This window comes from Euprymna scolopes, chromosome 1 (assembly GCF_053919585.1).
Source record: "Euprymna scolopes isolate OS-2025 chromosome 1, ASM5391958v1, whole genome shotgun sequence".
NCBI classification, from domain to species: Eukaryota; Metazoa; Mollusca; class Cephalopoda; order Sepiida; family Sepiolidae; genus Euprymna; species Euprymna scolopes.
In genome coordinates this window covers 76689370-76697081 of record NC_136482.1, presented here as the reverse complement: position 1 = coordinate 76697081, position 7712 = coordinate 76689370, and positions in this window count along the sequence as shown.

Here is a 7712-nt window from a genome sequence, read left to right as displayed (position 1 = left end):
TGAACTCCGTTGATACACATTCTTTTTTTTTTTTTTTACTTTTTTGTAATTTGGATTTTGATGCTTCAAAATAATACATGATCTAAGAATAACCGCACGCATATTTTTAGCATACTTTACTAAATGCGACCAAGTAAAAACACATTTTCAACGAAATAATTTGTTTGGTAATTTAGAGTAAATGTAAATCGTGTCTAATGAAAATGATAGTAAAAACAAAAATTTTAATAAATTACAGGATAGTACTATTCCTTGCTTAACATGATATTATAACTTTTGTATAAAGAATAATTACATGTGTTAATGTTGAAGTATAATTATTAAAACTAACTGGTGTGATATTAAAAATAATAGCAATCAATATAAGATAATTCTAACTGAATTAATTGAACACGTTTGGAGTTTAAAACTCACAGAATTTATTACGTCATAACAGAGATGACAAATGTTAAAAATAGAAACGATGTAAGAATAATAACAAGCTATATTAAAGCAAAATTAAGAAACCTAAAAATAATATAAAAACTAATATATTATCAACAAAGTTTGGTAATGCTAGATCTGAAATTCTGTAAACAACGAAAAAAACTATCATTACATCAATACAATAGACCGCAATAAGGCTTATTTCTTTCTGTATTCATGTTACATTAAGCGAAATCCAAAGTGTCTGTACTTGGGAAATTCTAGCATATTTCACACAAGAGGTTGATGTAAAATGAACTCACATACATAATCTTAAATTTCATTTCTTACATTAATGTTAATATATATCTCACACTGTCCTATTAAATAACCTGTAAAAAAATGGGAGCCAGTTGAAAGTAGTTTCAAATCTCAGTAAAATGGCTTTATCTATTTTCCATTTAAGATATATAAGATTTCTTTATGTATATATTTACGTGTTTGTTTACATACTTATTAGTATAATAAAACAGGTCTTTCATTATTCATACTTTACAATATTATGATTGCATTGCACTGATGATTTTTCAACTAAATTCTATAATTCACATGTTTACAATTAATGTAACTTACCCATCGATAGCATTCAGATTGCACAATGCACATATAAATAATTAGTATAAGTTTGATTATTTTTATCTTAAATAGGATTCAGCTGACAAAATATCTGATCTTTTTTAAGGTGCGAGTTTTTCGACTCGAGTATATTGCAGATTTACTAGAGAATTGAGAGAAATATTATATACTGGAATTTCGGGAAATATCATGTACTTGAATTATAAGTAGAAATTGTATTTTGGATTAAACTAAAAAAAAATCGAAGACTTTCATTGAAAATTGAGTAAACATTTGCACAGTATCCGTTGCGTTACAGTTATTAGCGATATATTGAGAATTACAACAGATGCAATCAAAATGTTCGGTTGTTACCGGTGCCCAAAACATTTGTTGAAAACACTGAAGATGAACATATTAGTAAGAATAATATAAACTAGCAGGACCGTGGAAATTCCACGGTAGTTAAAATCTTTTAAAACACATCAGTAAGTAATTCCTCATTGTTATATTACAAAAATGAACATATGGAAGCAAGTAGAACAATGAACTTTAGTTTAAACTTTTATTGAAGTCAATGCGATCGAAACTGATGCTGTTGATATTGTCAGGAAATGCTGGTGATGATTAAGGCGGTGACAGGGACGTCGATCAGCTGCTTGGAGTGAGAATAGTGGTCAGTCAGCAGGTTCTTGGGAGTTAGACTGTGAATTTAAAAAAACTGTGACATTGTTGACATCGATTTTGTGAAAGTTCTGATGACCCCAAGTTGTTTAATATTTCAGGACATTTTGGATTACACGTATGAGTAATGAATAGGTCACAGAAAACTGCCATTTCATCTTGATAAAGCTGTTGTAGATTCCTAGGATTTCCTGTAAATGTAGATGGTAGAATAACTGCTACAACAGAATAGCTATCTTTATTCCTTGCTAAATGATCCATTAAGTCAGAATATTGAGCAGCTCTTGGTTGACTTTGATAGCTTTTAATGAAGTTAAATAAGCAACCGTCAACTTTTACATATGCAATAGACTTTTCTATTTATTTTGAATTTTATTCAATGAAGATTTGGAAATTCACAAATATTTTTAAGTTGAATTATTGATATAGATTTAAGTTAAATAAAATATACTGTAAATCTTTTAATAAGGAATAAATATTTATTTAAACCATAATTATTGAAACAAAGTATTTTACTGCATAAAAAACGGTTATGGGGAGAAGGGTTAACTATTTTGAACCTTCACCTAAATAACGATTTAATGAAAAAAATGTTTAAAATGTTCTTGTATCTGTTTTATAATTTTTGTTAAATAAGAAAAATCAATAAACTTTGATAGCACTATTGTGAGAATCATACTGAAAGTCATTCTTAATATGGGGAGGGGGTTAACTACTCTGAAACTACACTTAACAATGTAAAAAAATAAGGGAAATATATGTATGAACAATAAATATTTCTTCAGTTAAATAAAATATACGGTAAATCTTTAAGAAGGAATAACTATTTATTTAAACCATAATTATTGAAACAAAGTGTTTTACTGCATAAAACACGGTTACGGGGAGAAGGGTTAACTATGTTGAACCTTCACCTAAATAGCGATTTAATGAAAAAAAAATAATGGGCTTGTATCTTTTTTAAACAATTTGTTTTAAAATAAGGTAAAAAAAAAATGTTTGATACACCTATTGTAAGAATCATGCTGAAAGCCATTCTTAATATGGGAAGGGGGGTTAACTATTCTGAAACTTCACCTAACAATGTAATAAAAATAATGGAAAAATTATTTAGTTAAATAAAATATACTGAAAATCTTTAAATAGGAAATAAATATTTCTTTAAATAAATTAAATCCTACGTAATGAATCAAAGAGTGTTTTATTTCATATTAAAAAAAATGTTGTGTCCATTTTTTATAGTATTTAAATATGTATGTCCTGTCGGTGGGCATTAGAAGATGATGACTTTCTGTAAAAGAAGCAAAATAAAACGAACTAAACTTAAGCAATAACTATGCAAACAACGTGAAGCTGCATAAATGTTACAAAATTACTCGATTCGGCATTAAATAACACGAAAAAGGATTGATATGCCGTAAAACAAAAACAAAACAAAACAAGACGTAAAATATATTTTGACTCTGTGTTACTCAGTGTATTTGCGAATGGTGACTTTGGTGATTTATTTAATAAAGTCATTCTTGACTTTTGTAACATTTATTTATAAACATATTTTTTTGTTATGTAAGGCTCACTCAAAAGTAAATAAGAATTTTTAAAAAAAGATAAAGTGGCACAGTAAAATACCCCCCCCCCCCAAAAACGAACTCTTAACGTTAAATGTAAAAATATATAGTTATTACTGAATAAAATAGAATAAGCCTTCCGTACTACAGAAGACATCGTTAAAAATGTAAGTAAAATACTATACTATTTAAACTGCGGAACGATACCTTCTATGCATTAAAATAATCCAGCTCCATAAATAGACAGCTCATATATATATACATATATATATATATATATATTCGCCCTTCGACACTGTGAATCGCGATGCTCTTTGGTAAGTTTTAAGAAGGCTTGGTATTCCAGAAAACATGCTGAACGTGATCATTTCCTTTCACGAGGGGATGAAGGCCAGTGTTGTCTCAGATGGTCTGATGTCTGATCCATTTGATGTTACGAATGGGACCAAACAGGGATGTGTAATTGCGCCAGTCCTCTTTGCGCTCTTCTTTTCACTAATGCTGACACATGCATTTGATGATTTGGACACTGGTGTCAAGTTTCAATTTCGGTCATCCGGTGGCTTATTTAACGGGAAATTATTCGCGTCTTGCTCTTCGCTGACGATGCCGCACTGGTAGCCACGTCCTTTGAGGAAGTCCAGGTTCTTCTTGATCGATTTTCAGCCGCGTGCAAGGCCTTTGGCTTGACAATTAGCATAAGGAAGACTGAGGTAGTGCATCAGCCACACCCTACCCCCAAAAAAGTTTAAGGCGTAAAGCAAAATCCACCAGAGTATAGATTTCCTGCGCGCAAGCTGAAAGTCGACGGTCATGATATCAATTATGTCAAGTCCTTTCCTTACCTTGGTAGCAAGGTGAACCAGGGCAGTTCTCTTGATGATGAAATTATCAACAGGATTGCTAAGGCAACTTCTGCCTTTGGAAATCTTCGCCATCGCTTGTGGAACGAAAGGGGTATTCGACTAGACACAAAAATCCTTGTCTACCGTGCTGTTGTTCTTTCCATTCTTCTTTATGGATCTGAGTTATGGACTCAATACAGACATCACATTAATCAGCTGGACGTTTTCCACAAAAGCTGTCTACGCTCCATATGTGGTCTTAGCCTCCGCGACAAGGTATCAAATGCCGAATTATTCACAAAATGCAAAACATCTGGCATTGAATTATTCCTTATTCAATCGCAATTGCGGTGGGCTGGTCATGTATTGAGGATGCCCGATGACAGAATTCCAAAAATTGCGATGTACAGTCAATTTGAGGGTAGTAAAGAATTGTCGGACGTCCTTGGCTTAGGTACAAGGACAAGTTGAAGAGTAACTTGTCTGCTGTGAACATACCATACAGGAGTCTTGAAGATGAGGTGAATGACCGAAAAGGATGGAGATCAAGGTGTTTTGAAGGTCTCCAGAGGTTTCAGGCTGAAAGCTTAAGGCAACTGAAAGAAAACAGAATAAGAGCAAAACGACTACCAGCCGCACCAATATCTGCAGCATTAAATCCATATCCATGTTCTATTTGTGGCCTTGTCTGCAAATCACTTGCTGGACTAAAAAGTCATCAGAGGCAAAAGCATAAATGAGTTTTAGAAATATGGGTTGTCCGAACCTCATACGTCGAAATCGACGGGTGAGAGTTCATCATATATATATATATATATATATATATATATATATATATATATATATATATATATATATATATATATATATATATATATATATATATATATATACATACATTGGTCGGGAAGTTTTGGGAAATGAAAGGGTTTAATGATTTTTAACTAATAAAGATTGAACAATAAAGGGAGATAATTCACATTAATTAATGTTTGCGATGATGATGACGCGTTTCATTAAGTAATGTTTGTGATGATGATGGCGTGACACCGTATGGACAAGCATATTAATATATAGATAATACAGATTATTAAAACTACTTTTAATATATCTGAAAATTAACATACATCTCATTCATAGCAAAGACGATAGTTATGCATTATAGACGGGTGCTTTTAGTATTGAAGTTGTGAATTTGCGATTTAATTTTCTTTTATTTGATGCAAATGTAATATAAATTAGATTTATTGCAGTTTTGAATATATCTTTTTTATTGTTTTGTTTTTTTGTTTCTATTACACTTTCACAATAAACACGGCACATTGCCACTTTGATGTAGGGGGCTACTATCAGGGACATGAGCATCAGGGGTACTACGTAGGGAGTAAGGCAGCAAGATGTCGGTTCAAGTTGCTCTTGAACTTATGCATGTCAGTACAGTTGGAGAAAGAGGGACCCGGAAGGGAATGCCAAAGTCCATCGGTTCTGGGGAAGAAACTACTGGATTAGAAGGCTCTCTTAAATCTAAGGATCTCTACTGTGAAGGGGTGGAATTTAGTTGCTTGTCGGGTTGGTCGGGGATATTTACGTCGAGGGGGTACAAGTGCTTGCAATTCGTCAGAGCATTCACCGTTAAAGTACTTGTAGAACAGGCAGAGGGATGCAACATTTCGTCGACGGGACAGAGGTTCAAGCTTAGATGAAAGTCCAGGACCTATCAGGTTGAACCTTTTGAAACTTGTCTAGAACGATAGACAAGTGGCAGATGTACCAGCCTTAATATGGCAACAATACTCCATAAATGGGCGAATGGTGGCCTTATAGAGGTACAGGATACTTTCGAACGGTTAGCTTTCTAGCACAGTAGAGATAACCTACCTTCTTCGCAGCGATCCTGGCAATACTCTTAATGTAATTTTTCCAACTCATGTTTCCTGTGAACATTAGGCCGAGGAGTTTAAATAGAAGTACTTTCAGATAATGAGTCATCGGCCATTGCTATTGGTGGTAGAGAAGATTTCTTGTAATTATTAAAGGAAACGTTTAGCCTTGGCAGCATTGAATGTGACCATCTATTGTTGTTCCCATTCTACTAAAAATTGGACTTTATCCTCTAGTGGTTTTGCCATTTCTTTAGATATGTGTTCATTTGTTTTCCTGACGTGCCTGTTATAGAGCGTGGTGTCATCAACATATATACTCATCTCACAGACAATTTTGTCAGGGAGGTCATTTATGTATATTAGGAATAATAGAGGTCAAGGATAGACCCTTGAGACACTTCCGCATTTATATCGTATTGTTTAGATGTACAACCTTGATTTTTGGTTTATCTAGGAAGAATTTAATTATGTTATGTATTCTTCCAGTGATACCGAATGATCTGATTTTCCTGAGAAGACCTTCATGCTATACCCTGTCAAAAGCCTTAGATATATTTAGAGCTACCACTCTATCTTCCCCCGCTTTTCCAGCGAATGGTATATCCGTTCTGAGATTAAAGTTAGAATTTCTGCTGTGGAACGGGAGGGCTAAATCCATATTGTTGGTTAGCCAGAAGTTTAGAATCTGTAAGGTGATGGACTAGAGCTTGGTTAATTATTGTCTCAAATATTTTGGCGAAGAGTGGGAGGAGGCTAATGAGGCGATAATTTACTGGGTCAGTTCTTTCGCCAGAATTCTTGAAAACTATTACTACAGTAGCAGTTTTCCAACAAGCGGGAAAGCAATATTCATTAAAACATTTGTTGTATAGTTTAGAGAGAACTGGAGCCACTTCGGCTGAGCACTTTTTTAGTAGCAAAGCCGGGATGAGATCAGGTGCACATGCTTTTGCAGTGTCAAGATTTCTTATGATAGCATGCGCCTGAGTAGGGTTTCTTTTCAGGTCGTATAGAATGGCGGCTGTCCGCAAAGGAAAGTCATGGGGTGATGGTTAGCAGGGGTCAGTGTGGAGTTGGAGGCAAACCGGCTGGCAAGCATGTTACCTTTCTTAGTTGCAGAGCAAGCAACATCATGTTTTTGGATAGTGGGGGAATTGTTGATTTACTACGATGTTGTAGATTTTCCAGAAGTCACGGGTTCCTTATTTTTGTGCTTCGATGCGGTTTTGGTGGTTTCAGTAAATTCTCTCTTAGCTGTCGCTATTTCTTTCTTGTCGCTATTTCTGGCTTCTATATACTTCTGCGTGTTTGAGCTGGACTTATGTCGGCTAAATCTGAGGTACGCGTACTGCCTTTGCGCTATGGTAGCTGCACAAGAAGAAGTAAACCATTGGGAAGTGTGCGGCTTGCTATAAAATTTGCGCGTGGGCACATGTGCTTCGATTGCCATTTTGAACCATTCAGTTGTCTTATTTGCGCAATTTTCAGCAGGAAGTGAAAAGATATTTTCCCATGGGGCGTCCCTGATGAGGTCCTCGATGCCTTCCCAGTCACCCTTTTTATAATATCTCGTTGTTTTGAGCAAAAGCTCTTCAGTTTTGGCTTTAGAGCTTAAGGCGATTTCAACCATTACCACTGCATGATCGGCGTTCCCAAGAGCGCTGTGGGAATTTGTTACACAGTCATCGGGAATTGTGGTCAGAAACAGATCA